At 44.9% G+C, this 12,926-nt stretch overlaps 2 long non-coding RNA genes across 3 annotated transcripts in view; one reads left to right on the plus strand and one right to left on the minus strand.

Annotated features, from left to right (window-relative positions):
• The window catches only part of LOC143840796 (uncharacterized), an 86,581-nt gene that overhangs the window by 67,090 nt on the left and 6,565 nt on the right, over nucleotides 1-12,926 (plus strand). The window contains exons 2-3 of the long non-coding RNA XR_013232422.1: nucleotides 4,449-4,563; nucleotides 9,572-9,731. This is a non-coding gene — a long non-coding RNA (uncharacterized LOC143840796). The remainder of the gene's footprint in view (nucleotides 1-4,448; nucleotides 4,564-9,571; nucleotides 9,732-12,926) is intronic.
• The window catches only part of LOC143840795 (uncharacterized), a 74,292-nt gene continuing 70,787 nt past the window's right edge, over nucleotides 9,422-12,926 (minus strand). For both annotated transcript variants that reach the window (XR_013232421.1, XR_013232420.1), the window contains exon 3: nucleotides 9,422-10,305. This is a non-coding gene — a long non-coding RNA (uncharacterized LOC143840795). The remainder of the gene's footprint in view (nucleotides 10,306-12,926) is intronic.

The following is a 12,926-nucleotide window of genomic DNA, read 5'->3' on the forward strand; positions in this document are numbered from 1 at the left end:
TGGTACACCTACAATTATGGAATACTGCCCAAGAAAGTGTACGTGTCACTCCTGCTATTGGTGTTCAGGATGCAGCTGAAAACTGTGAAGACTAAATATCAGGGCCATTCCGCACCAGGATCTATGTAGCAAATTGGTTGCGGAACGAAAAATCGCCATTTTAAATAGTGGAATTTGTCATTATGCATACCTGCCTTTGTAGTGGAATCCGGCTCAAACCAGCATAGAAACCAGTTGTGTTTCAAGTCAAGCAGCCAATGGGTGGCCGTTATCATGCTCCCAAAAACCCACTTTCCCTTTAAGGAAGGTTAAAAAAAAAAACCATGTTGCAACGAATCTGCGTTGATTCGTTGCAACGGAGAGACCCATCTAGCTAGCAGATGGTGTTTGAGCTGCCGTTTCATCGTTGCCACACTCCCCCTGAGTGAAAAAAAAATACCCCTCCACCCCGCAAGGGCGCGATTTTTGGCCAAAAATAGAGTAAAAAATAAAGGGAAAATAAACCAGCAAACGGGGCTATGTGTTGCTTGGTGCCTTAGAACAGCTCTGGGGAGGGACTGCAGCCTCGCTGGGTAAACGAAGGCTCGCCGGTGCGTTGATCTCCTCTCGCTCTGAGAAAAAAAATGGCGATCGATTCGCCGGAAGATCAGAGAGCTAGGGGGAGGGACTTTGCAGAAAACGCAACAATGGTAATGCACAGAACTTTCCCGCTAGTGTTGCAGAAAGGTTGCAAGAGTATAGCGTTTTCCAGAGGGTTAATCCACTTTTTGGGATTTCCCTGAAAGCGCTACAATGAAGCGCTTTTTGCGGATCGATTTCAGGAGTGTTGCAGATTGTCAATGACGTTGTGCATAACAGCAAAACAGTAGCGATTTCAATTTACAACCATTGTGCAATTTTGAACGAGTGCAGAATGGCGCTCAGTTTAGTTTTTACGTATTGGCCGTCCAAACTGGAGTTTTCAAATTATTATTTTCATGGGAGGGGGTTTAGTTTTTAAAAATTATATGGTTTTTCTTTTGTAATTGTTTTCTCTCCATTGTAAGCTGCCTTGAATTCCCCAAGTGAAAACGGGATATAAATAAATAGTTCTATGATTATTATTCTTAAAACAAGAAAGGATCTTGTTGAGAAAAGGTCGTGTGTTAGGTACCTCCAAGTACCCCCCATTCCTCCCCCCAATTTCCACACCCAATGCTATGCGAGGAACGATGCAGGCATCTGTAAATAACAGCAGCAACAACAATTTTACTCATGTCACAGAGTTTTGCTAAGGATTGGACCAACTGACCAATCTGAAGAACGTATTCAATGAAAATTCTTGTAAGCGAATTCTCGGAATGCCCCAAGTGCATCCTGTATCCTGCCCTGTGCTTGGGATCTGGCCAGGGTCTACTTGAAACAAAGTCATGGCTGATAACTATTAAATATTGGCTGCTGCACTACAGTTCAGAACTGGACAGACTCACTGATCAAATGTTTGTGGAATCTCAGTCTTCCAACTGACTAACCTGCATTGAAACAAAAATTAGATCTTTAGGCATATCCTTGGACTCACTATCTCTTCTCTCAGCATCTGAGGCCTTTCAAATGATAAAATGCACACTTCTAGACACCGAAGCCCAGAACCTTGGCAGTGCAGCTAATAAGATTTGCTCCCCCCCCCTGGATCTGGGGACTTCATCAGAAGCAGGCGAGATAGCTCCATATTTATGTCATCTTCTAATAACAAACCAATGCGGGGCATTTTCCTTGGCCAGGTGCAATGCTGTACCCTCCCCAGTCCTTTGGGGAAGATTTCAGAAAGCTGCCATATAAAACAAGCAATGTGGAAACTAAATTGCATGTTCTGTTTATTCTCCCTTCTATGCAGATAATATTAAAGCCCCATCTTGTTAAATAGGATGGAACTTCCTGATCCTTTAAAAGTGTCTTTCCCTTTGTATAAGGACAGCTCTGAAATAATAGAAAGGATGGCTAAATTTTTGCAAGGTGTCACAACGTTGTGGGAAGGCAAGCGTTAGGGATAACTGGTAGCATATTTATTATTTTCTTCAGTGTTCTTTGAATTCATTCTGTCATTCTATTCAACGTTGACCTCGACACCTTTTAATCCTAATTTTATCAGGTTAGTTGTCAAAGCCAATAAAGGATTTCTGATTCTCATTCCTGTAGCCCACCCTTCCCTACAGGCTCGGGGTGGGTAACAACAAAAGAGATGTTACAGATTTCACCATGAACATGTATTACAGTCACAATTGCTGTGTTCTAAGCTACCAGTCAGATGAGCCATGAGCCAACCGCCCAGCCTGTTCAGTTCTCGTCAGACAGCAATGAAGGCCTGTTGAAGAGCTTCGTGTTGGGCTTTTGCATAATTGCAAAAAGACGCTGCTGATTCAACCAGAACGGCAGTCATATTAGGGACCACTTTCACAAATGCTGAAGGGTAGGATTTTATTAGAGCACAGCATTTATTTTTGGCTGATTTATATGATTTGTGCTTCATTTAATTGTGTGTTTCAACAACTGCCTTCTGAGTTAACATAGCAAGGGGGGGGGTGGATAATAGAACTCAGACAGGCTGTCTGAGAAGATGCATGAGGGAGAAAACTAACTCTGCTGTGCTGTGCGCTAAGAAGAAATACAGTGAAGCAGCCTGCCAAATGTTCGTAAATGAACATGCATGCCAATCAGTTCCTTGATAAGCATGACACATCAGTTCCCTGCTTTGGACTGGTGAGCAGGGCTTGAGCCAAACTGGGGGTGATGGAGCTTCACTATCTGTTGTTTCCAAGTGTTCAATAAAGGGAGCCTACATGCCCTCCAAATCTTGTTGATTTCTAAGGTATTACTGGACTCAAATCTAGCTATTCTAATGCAGATCTGACATGGCTCCCCCCCAAGTAGAGATGAGCTGCTTCCCTGGAGAAAATGACCACAATGGAAGGTGAACTCTTTGGCATTATATCTCATTTAAATCCCTCTCCTCCCCAAACACCACGCTCTGCAGAGTCCACTCCAAAAGTCCCCAGGAATTTCTCAACAGGAGGCTGGCAACCCAACTTCCAATATTATCCCAGTGTCAGGCGCACTTCCAATGATGTATGCAACAAACATATCTTTAAACCGCTCCTGCGAAGCGGATTAAATAAAAGGGTAAGGGCTGTTGGGGAGGAGTTAGGGCGGGCCCTGTCTGGGATAAAAACTCGGAGGGGCCAATCAGGAGCCGGTGGGGGGGGGGCACCGCCTTCTCCAAGTGGACGTGGCGAGTCCGCTCCCGGGGCTTGGAGAAGGTCAAGGCGAGCGGAGCTGGGGGCGCCAGAACGCCCCCTACGAGCCCCCGGGAAGCCTTCGCCCTCTGAGGGCTTCCCTGCCAAACTTTTTTTCCTAGTGCCCATTTTATTCCCTCATAAAATGGACTTTCTTTCTAGTTTTTAAATAATCTAGTTATCCCTTGGATGAATGCTTTTGTCTAGAATAGTCTTTCTCAATATTTGTACCGTTGTGAAACCCCAGAGACATTCTTCAGGCTTTGAGAAACCCCAGAAGTGCCTTGATCATGCACAATATGGTTCTTAAGCGTGGCTGTGCACAAGCCCACCCAGGGTCCCTTGAGGCTTTTTCCATGGGTCCATGGGATTTGGGTCCCACCTATCTTTGTTATTATTTTTAAACATAAATAAAAATGTACTACTGTACACAGTGGTGCAAAAATTGGTTTATACTACATAATATATTAAACAAACAGGCACAGGAAGGAATGGAGGGGTTCTCCCACCTAACTTATGAAAAAACCATGTGCTGCAAACTTCTTGAGAGGCTCCATTTTGTACCCTCCCTGCATTTGAATTATTTTAATGTGAATTTGAATTGCAATGGAGTTTTGCGGCTAACCTCTCTGGCCCTTATCTGCCTTTGGAGCACCATGTCTCTTTCCCTGTTGTTTTTGAAAACCAAAACTTCTTATTTCAGTACACCAGGGCAGTACCTTATTAGGGCTTTCCATTGGTGATCTTTTTGTGGTCCTATGAAGTGCTAAAGTGATTTGTTGACATGCATGCAAGATTTTCTCCCTTTATGTTCTTTTTTTCCAATCAGTTGTTCGTTTAAGTCCCATTGGAGGTGGGATGAATGTTTTTAGTAAAGCAAATAATGAATCTGTTGACTGTCCCTCAGATGCTATTTGTTTGCTTGCTGTTAGAAGGACTTGAACTGTTTTACTGTTTTGACAGCCCTCCGAACAGGGCTAAATTACAGCGTTTGTTTATTAGCATTCAAGGCTCTCAGATAGTTTCCACACAGTCAACTTATGACTTTCTTCCCGTCCTCTTAATTTCTAACACTTGTGGGACACAGTCATTGAAGGTGACATGTGGCAGATGTCAGAATTGCACCCCTGGGCCCAGACAGATGCTCCAGTAACAATTTTTCATACCTTTTCCCTCTAGATTTCAGCTTTCACTCACAGGGAAGTTCATACAACAAAAGCTCCTGAAGTTAAAAGAAATTTCAAGAACATGAATTTAAGACAGTTGACGGGTCAAGAGAATCCCTTCAGAGAAGGTATAGAACACATACATTAAATATGTACAATTTCACTAAAACCATAAGCTACATAAGGGAGATTAACCTTTTACCTGATGGAGAACAAATCGTTCTGCATAGGGTATGATGATATATTTTGATAAGACACCCCAAATACTTAAATGGGTCTAATTTTCTCACAATTTTCAGTAGTCTGTAGAGAAAATTTGCCCGTGGGCTGATGCACTGTATGTTGCTTCTGGCTAGGATGGGAAATGCAAAAACATTTCCTACACTGATTTTCAGTATGTGTTATAAGGGAGATATGATAGCGGGCTGTGTTACGCAAAATGCATGTTAATAAACACAAGGCAGTGGGGAATAGATAAGTGAGAGGGGAATGACTACAAGGCCTATTGCCAATCGTTTACAAGGTAATTCCCTCCTTTTAAGAAACCGAGGCAAACAACAGATTTTAAAATGAAAGGATTCAGTTTTTATTGGGATATGGGCTCAAGACAGTGCTGGACTAACAGATATGCAATCGCACTAACCCATTTATACAAGGAGAAACAAAGAGAAGGGAACTACTTGGTACAGGGGATAAGTGCCAGGAGGAATTATAATTATGAGCTTCGCATCTCTTCCTCAAGACACCTCTTTTGCTGCTGTGCCAGGCGAGTTCCTTGGGAAAGTCGATGGGGATCTGGCACCTGCTGAGCTCTCTCCCTGCTCTAGGCTTCACCCCCAAATTCGCACAACTTTCCCAATATGGAATTGGCAGCCCTGTTCAGGAGGGACGGATTGACAGAGAGAGGGACCAGCTAGCAGATAATGGCCCTCGGAGCTGAGCAAGTTGTTTACACATCCAGTGTGCAGCAAAAGACACAGCAGCAAGACACCGACTGTGACTACAGTTAGCTGTGAACAAGAAAGGCCAAAAGAGAAAGCATGAGAGAAGCCATGTGAAATGTGGAAACCTGGATAACTAGAGGCAAGGTCAAAGTAGCATTGTGCTGTTAACAAGAAGCTCTCTGCTTGCAGCTTCTAAGCAATGGATTCTTTATTGCCAGACATCTTGCTGGACTTCACAGCTCCTGCCGATGTTCTTTGTCAGATAACCCCTGGTTAGGATAGGATCATGTTCTCAGATCAAATAGACACCGTTTCTGCATGCCCTCTCTGGAATCCTCTCTTTGTATCAGCTGTGCTCGGCTGTTCTCCTCTTTTGTCGCGCCGTCGGGCTTCGAGCCAACATTTATGCTCCCTTTTTTGTTAGGTGCTCAGAGACATTGTGTTCAATCTGGTTCAAAGTAATCTAGGCTACGGCACAGCCTGATGAACCAGAGGTGGAAACCCTTAGTCCTCCTGAGAGCCAAACACTGAAGTTACAATGACACCTAAAAGGGCCACAGGCTGCCAATAGAAAGGAGAGGAGCAGAGGCTGGAGCAATGGGAAAGCCAGGAAGCCAAAAAGCACCAGAAAGTGGAACAGGAAGATGATCTAGAGGTGACTGAAGGAATGGAAACTGATGAAAAACACAGGAAAAGGCCACATAGAAGGAGAAATGAATTTAAACAACTGTGGAAGAGTGAGATAAAAAATGCAAACTTCTTTGCATCAGTTCCAAGTTTGGGGGGTACTAAGCAGACAGTGCTTAGGCCCCCTTTGGACTCCTACTGACTTCATGTTTTCTTTTCTTCCGGAAACTCCAGAATGTAGCAGTTCAGGTCCTTACTTGGACCCAATGGAGAGCACACAATACCCTTGTGGTCTCCCAGCTGCACTGACTCTACATTTAGAGACCGGATCAAGTTCAAGGTTTTGACTATCACCTTCAAAGCCCCAAACAGGCTGGGACCCTTGTATCTATAGGTCTGACTCTTCCAATACTCCATCCAGAGAGCTTTCAGGTTGAGTAACCAAGCCCTGCTCAGGGTCTATAGCCCACTCCCCCCCCCCCCCAATATAATCAGCCTCAACTAGGGGCGGGGCTTTTTTGGCCCTGGCCTGGTGGAATGTTCTACATAACAAGATCAGGGACCTGTGGAATTTAAAGCAGTTCCACAGGGCCTATAAGACTGATTGGTTCCTACCAGGCCTACGTTTGAGGTCAGGAATAACATCATGAAAACGCTGGTGTCATGCCCATACCTGTGGAAAGTAGCTCATGGAAACCTCACAGCTAATATCCAATTCCAAACTTTGGGACAAACCAAAAGATGCCAACAATCTAATCCAGGGGTAGTCAAACTGCGGCCCTCCAGATGTCCCTGGACTACAATTCCCATGAGCCCCTGCTAGTGAATGTTGGCAGGGGCTCATGGGAATTGTAGTCCATGGACAGCTGGAGGGCCGCAGTTTGACTACCCCGATCTAAATATTTCAAACAGTTGTGCCAAGTCTGGGTTTGCTCAGGCAATGGTGGCTGCTTAGAATTCCTCCTTCGTGGCCTTCACTGCCATCTCATAAGCAATCGTGAGTGTCTTATAAAATGTTCTTGAGGCGTCATCATGAGTTTTCTGCCAGACTCACTCTAGTCATCTCAGCTCCTGTTTCACCTTACACAGCTGAGATGTATACGAGGGTGCTGGCTTTGGACAGGAGCAATTTCCTTGATGGTGTCAGAGAGTCAGACATACCAGTCCTCCACCAGCTCAACAACCAAGTTGCCAGGGGGATTCAGATCCTGCAGAGCATTTTGGAAACCAATTGGATCCATAGATCTCCTTGAGCATGTGTAAAGCTGTTCTCTGCCTATACAGGGAAGGCCTTCAGGGCATAGTGGTCTGAACATGGCACCCTAGTTGATTTAGACTGGAATATGTCTGCCCAGGATTGTACTGCAAACCACCACAAGGACCTGAATGGGATGGATTGGTAAAATAATGGAAATAAATACAAGGGAAGGGAGGAAAGGAGGAAGGGCGAAAGAATTTGGGACAGCTGACTAGACATGACTCTCAGAGTAAAATTCCCATGATGGTATTTTTTTTTTTCAGCCAAACGGTGCCACTAAAGACGTCCTATTTTCCGTGCCCTCCTGTGATAGCTACCTCTCGCAAACCGACTTAGCCATGTGACATTAGTGAATAATCTCTTCTTTTGTTTCTTTCTTTGCCTGTGGCAAGTCTTAATTTGATTACAATACATCCTCATGTTTTATGAATGGCAAAACATTGTTATTTCATTCGGAGACATGCATTCTACATTCCTTACATCACAACTTATTTTATTCCCGTTTTGCATAATTTGCTTGGCTTGCTGTGATTGCTTTTTGGATTCTGCCATTTTTGTGTTTTCCCCTCACATCTACAATGTACCCCAGCTGACAGGTAGTGGAGCCTGAACTGGGGGATTCCTGAACATTTGGAAGGGGGAGACTGGGGAGTACAGATTAGATCAGAGGAAGGCCCATATTCCACCTGTCCTCTCTCAGCTGCACTGGCTCCAGATTGAAGACCAAATCAGATTCAAGGTTCGGGTTATGATCAAACCTCTAACGGGTCTGGGACCTCTAAAGGGTCTGGGACTGCCTTGCCCCATATGTCCCCCCAAAAGACTTAAGATCTGGATATTGAAATATGCTCAGGATCCCCATCCCTAAGGAGATCAAATTGGCCTCAACCAGGGCCAAGGCTTTTTTGGCCTTCGCCCTGGCCTGGTGGAACATTCTGCAGAATGAGATCTCAAACCTGCCGGCACCTTAATCAGTTCCATGGGTCTTGTAAGACACAGCTGTTTTCCTAGGCCTATGGTTAAAGCCAAAACAGTATCTGGAACTGCAGGCCTCCTTGCTCAGACTTCCGCCAAGGTTCTTGCAACCCTTCCCCTACCTTCTCCCACAGGATAGAATCAGGCAAGGCATTACTGGATTTTTGGTTTCAGTGTATTTAAATCTATTAGCTTATTTAAATTCCTAAAGCTGTATTTTATTTACTTATGTAATTTATGCCATTGTGAGCCTCTCTGAGTCCCCGGAGAGAGGGCGGCAAATAAATGTGACAATAAATAGTAAACCTTTGGGAGGGAAGGCTTTACTCAGTGGGGGTAAAATGCCATTCAGTCCATCCCACGAAGCTGCTACTTTCTCTACAGGAACTCATATCTGATGTCCAAAGGCTGGCTATAATTCTGGGAGCTTTCCAGGCCCCACCTGGACAGACTGGGAACCCTAGGCTAGCATAGCCTCTCTGTGAACTCACTCACCATGCAGTGGCTAGTAAACTGCTAGTGTAGAGAACAGCTCCTGCCATTAGAGTCAAGTCTAAGTCTCCTTCCACCATAGCTTCCCACAAGTCCCTGAACCGCTTGACTCAGTATGCAGGCCAGCTGTTTGTGACCCCCCCCCCCCACTTTTTGAATAACAGACATTATGAAGGTTGCAGGTGGAGAGTCTGACAGTAGAAGGAAGAAATGTTATGAATGTGAGTGAGATGAAGGGAATGAAGTGAGATGTAGGAATTGTCTCCTCTTTGTCTGCTCTCCTTCCCATCTCAAGTAATGTGAGCATGACAATGCCACTTGACCTCCATTTCATGTTGATGCTTGTTAGTGCCATGAAAAATCAAACTATTTCACTGCAGGATTGAATAGTGCAGATGACCCCAGCATGATTGAACAGGGCCTAGCTCAAGAACGTTTTCGGCCGCGCATGGTGCAAATGCGCATGCGCGGCCCTGCTTCCCTCTCCCCCCCTCCCACAAAAAGAAGCTTGCCGGGCTGCAAGCTAATCGGCCGCTTTTGCGGCCGATTTGCTTGCGGCCTGGGAAGTTTCTTACTAGGGGGGGGCGGGGAAAGGGGGCCGTGGCCCGGTGCCAGGGCCTTCGCGGCCCAGCACCGAGCCACAGCCCGGTGGTTGGGGACCACCAGCATAGAGGACCAGTTGTTCAGAAGTAGTTCTGGCACACTGTAACATAATGAAAAAGTCAGGAAATTGTGTGTGATAATATCCCTCATTTTCTTTATTTATATTTTCTATGACTATTTATAGCACTTGGTTTGGAACTTTGCAACAAAAAAAGAATGCTTTCTTTTCATCCCCAGCTCTTTCTGTTAGTGAAAAAAAAATACCGCTTGTTACAACAGAATCATCTCTGGAATACATACCGCATTCTGTGGAATTAACCCTTTTGACCTTCAGCATTTATCTGCCACCAGTTTTACTTTCTCAAAACCAAGAAACATCTTTTGCAAATGGATAAAGGTGAGGAATGATCATGGTGCCATCCTTTCTCACCAGAGAAATTAACTCCCTTCTCCCCAAGTCACAGAGTTTAGGGGGGGAGGCTTCATTTTCCTCTGTTGTCCCACTGTCATGTTTCATTAGGTTGCACTCTGGGGGTGAAGGCCACACATGAAGATGGACTGCTGTGAGTAGCGGAAAGATTTGCATAAATTCTAAGCTCATCTTTTTGGAGAAATACTAACACATTGCAAGCTAGTCCTTCCAAAATTGTTTTATGCTTACATCCATTCATTTCAGAAGGATTTTTTAAAAATCACCCTGAAAACCTAGCTTGGAAGTGTTAGACACTACAAATGTCCCATGTTTTGCTAAATGGGGGGGGCGAGAACATTTCAAAGCTCTTCATGTGGGTCCAGCTTTCCATCACATTGTCACATCTTGCAACTTTTCACAGACGAAAATTCAAGTTTGCGTGACTCCCCTTTCTTCACATGCCAACCGTCACTTCCTGAGTCCTCCTACTGTTACATATTGTGGAATGTTCTTCTCCATCTGTTGTTCTGTTATTTTCCCTGCCCGACATGCATTTCTTCTGAAGCAGAGCATAAAAGTAAAACATACGGGGGGGGGGGAAAATCAAGAGTATTATGTAGAAATCATGTCTTGATCTCAGCAGATCTTGGAAGCTCTGCAACGTCAGGCCTGATTAGTTCTTGGAGATCATTAAGAAGAAGAAGAAGAAGAAGAAGAAGAAGAAGAAGAAGAAGAAGAAGAAGAAGAAGAAGAAGAAGAAGAAGAAGAAGAAGAAGAGTTGGTTCTTATATGCCACTTTTCCCTACCCGAATGAGGCTCAAAGCAGCTTACAGTCGCCTTCCCTTTCCTCTCCCCACAACAGACACCCTGTGGGGTGGGTGAGGCTGAGAGAGCGCTGATATCACTGCCCGGTTAGAACAGCTTTATCAGTGCTGTGGCGAGCCCAAGGTCACCCAGCTGGTTGCATGTGGGGGAGTGCAGACTTCCAAACTCGCTCTCCAGGGTCATGTTGAAGAGGCAGGCAAACTACCTCTGAAGGTCTCTTGCTGTCATGCACTATCCTGGCCCACGCCAGCATATGCATTTCTCCAGCCAGGGAGCTGGGCTGGCTGTCCAGCAGCTTCCTCTCTCAGCTCGTCCTTCCTCCTCCCTTTTGCTCCTTTCACCCCTTGTTGCTCTGTAGTGCAAACGGCTTTTTCTCTGTGGTATCTGGAATGCTAAACAATCCTGTCCGGGCTCTGACATTTGGGTGTGAGAAGAAGAGGCTGTCTTTTGTTTTCACACAGTCTTCGGATCAAACGGCTATACTCTGGGAAAGTGAAATTGGTACAAATCTTGGTTCAGGGGGGTGGGGGCATGAGAGGGCATATCAGTCTTGAGTTCCCTGTCGTTTCTTGTCTTCAGTAATGCCTGTCTTGATGCTGACTATCTGTAGCTGCTGTCCTGTTGCCCTATTAAGGACTACCCTTGGTTTCCCTACACTTGGAACTCCTGCGTGTCTGTTTGGGAAGGGTCCTCTCTCAGGACTGCACCCCAGGACTGGGACACATGCCTTGAAAACCTGATGGGGTCACCAGAAGTTTGCTGTGACTTGATGGCCTTTCCCACCACCATTTCATGGAATGACTGCCATTCATACATCGTTGGATTGAATGCTGGGCCTGGACTCTTGATTTAGAAAACAACAACAATGGTCTGACTCCCCTTCTCAAGGTCACTTAGAAAAATAAAACCAATCAAGCAGGCAATAAAAATAAAAACAAATCTTACTGCTCAAAACCTCCCAGTAAAACAAGTCAGGTTAATAAAAGCATGGCAATAAAGGCCAACTGGGGCATACAAAGCACATAAAATGAATCAAGTCTAAAATGAGAGCAATAAATTAATCCTCAGGTTAGGAGCTGGACATGGGCCGAAGCCTCATAGTTAAAAAGCTTTGCTAAAGAGATGAGTTTTGGTCTGGCAGGTGCCATTTAGGCTTCAAGAGAGGACATTTCAACAGGAAGGGTCTACCAATGATAAAGCTCCATCTCTGGTCTCCACCCACCGTCCCCCAAAGAGCAAGTGGAGGGCTGAGACATACGGAAGGAGGCCGTCCTTCGGGCCTGCTATTGTCCTAGGTGGGGCTTCATGTTGGGCTCTAAGTTGGTTTTGCCTTAAGTCCACTTTTGCACAGCTTATTTTTTTACTGCTGTTTATTTTTGATCGGTTATTATTGATGTTTATTTCCTTAGATTTACAGCCTGCCCTCTTTGCTTGAGTGGAATCAAGGCGGTGCTACTATGATTACTACTGCTGCTAGTTAGTAGTATGTGTAACAGAAGTACATCTTATCTTAAAAATAATATTAGCAGTTATCATTAATTACCAGTATTGAATACTATTTGCAGATACGACAACTACTACTAAGTGATAGCAGCAGCAGTAGTAATGAGTACCCTTTTGGGCGGGGTCCTGGCTTAGTGGTAGAACATTTGTTTGCCAAGCATCATGACCCAGGTTTTATCCCCAGCATCTCTAGCTTAAAAGGACGAGATAGTAAGTGATGTTCAAGCCCCTACCCTGAGATCTCTGGAAAGCTGTTGCCAGTCTGAGCAGGCACTACGGACTTCAGGAGAAGAAGGAGAGCTGGATTTTTTACCCACTTTTTACTACACAAAGTCTCAAAACATCTTACAATCATCCATCATTTCTCCCCACAACCGAGGTGGGTGAGGCTGAGAGAGCTCTGAGAGAACTGTGAGTGGCCCAAGGTCACCCAACTGGCTGTATGTGGAGGAGTGGGGAATCAAATCCAGTTCTCCGGATTGGAGGCTGGCTCTCTTAATCACTACATGAGGCTTTCTCAACTTTTTTAATCATTGAGAAATCCCTGAAACATTGTTAAGACTCCAAGAAACCCCAGAAGTGGCACCATACTACAGAATATGGTTGGGAAGCACAGCTGTGCACATGCCCACCAAAATCCCCAGCCTCTCCCGGCACATCCTTTTAAGGGAGAGGGGTTCAACATGACAATATATGGTCATATCACCCAATAAATCTTTAACAACTAAACTATTACAATATTTATTAACGCCCACCCATTTGGGAAACGCTTCCAAGGCCGTCAAGAAACCCTTGGGTTTCACAAAATCGTGGTTGAAAAAGCCTGCACTACATCAAGCTGGCTGGTGTAAT

This window comes from Paroedura picta, chromosome 6, assembly GCF_049243985.1.
Source record: "Paroedura picta isolate Pp20150507F chromosome 6, Ppicta_v3.0, whole genome shotgun sequence".
NCBI classification, from domain to species: Eukaryota; Metazoa; Chordata; class Lepidosauria; order Squamata; family Gekkonidae; genus Paroedura; species Paroedura picta.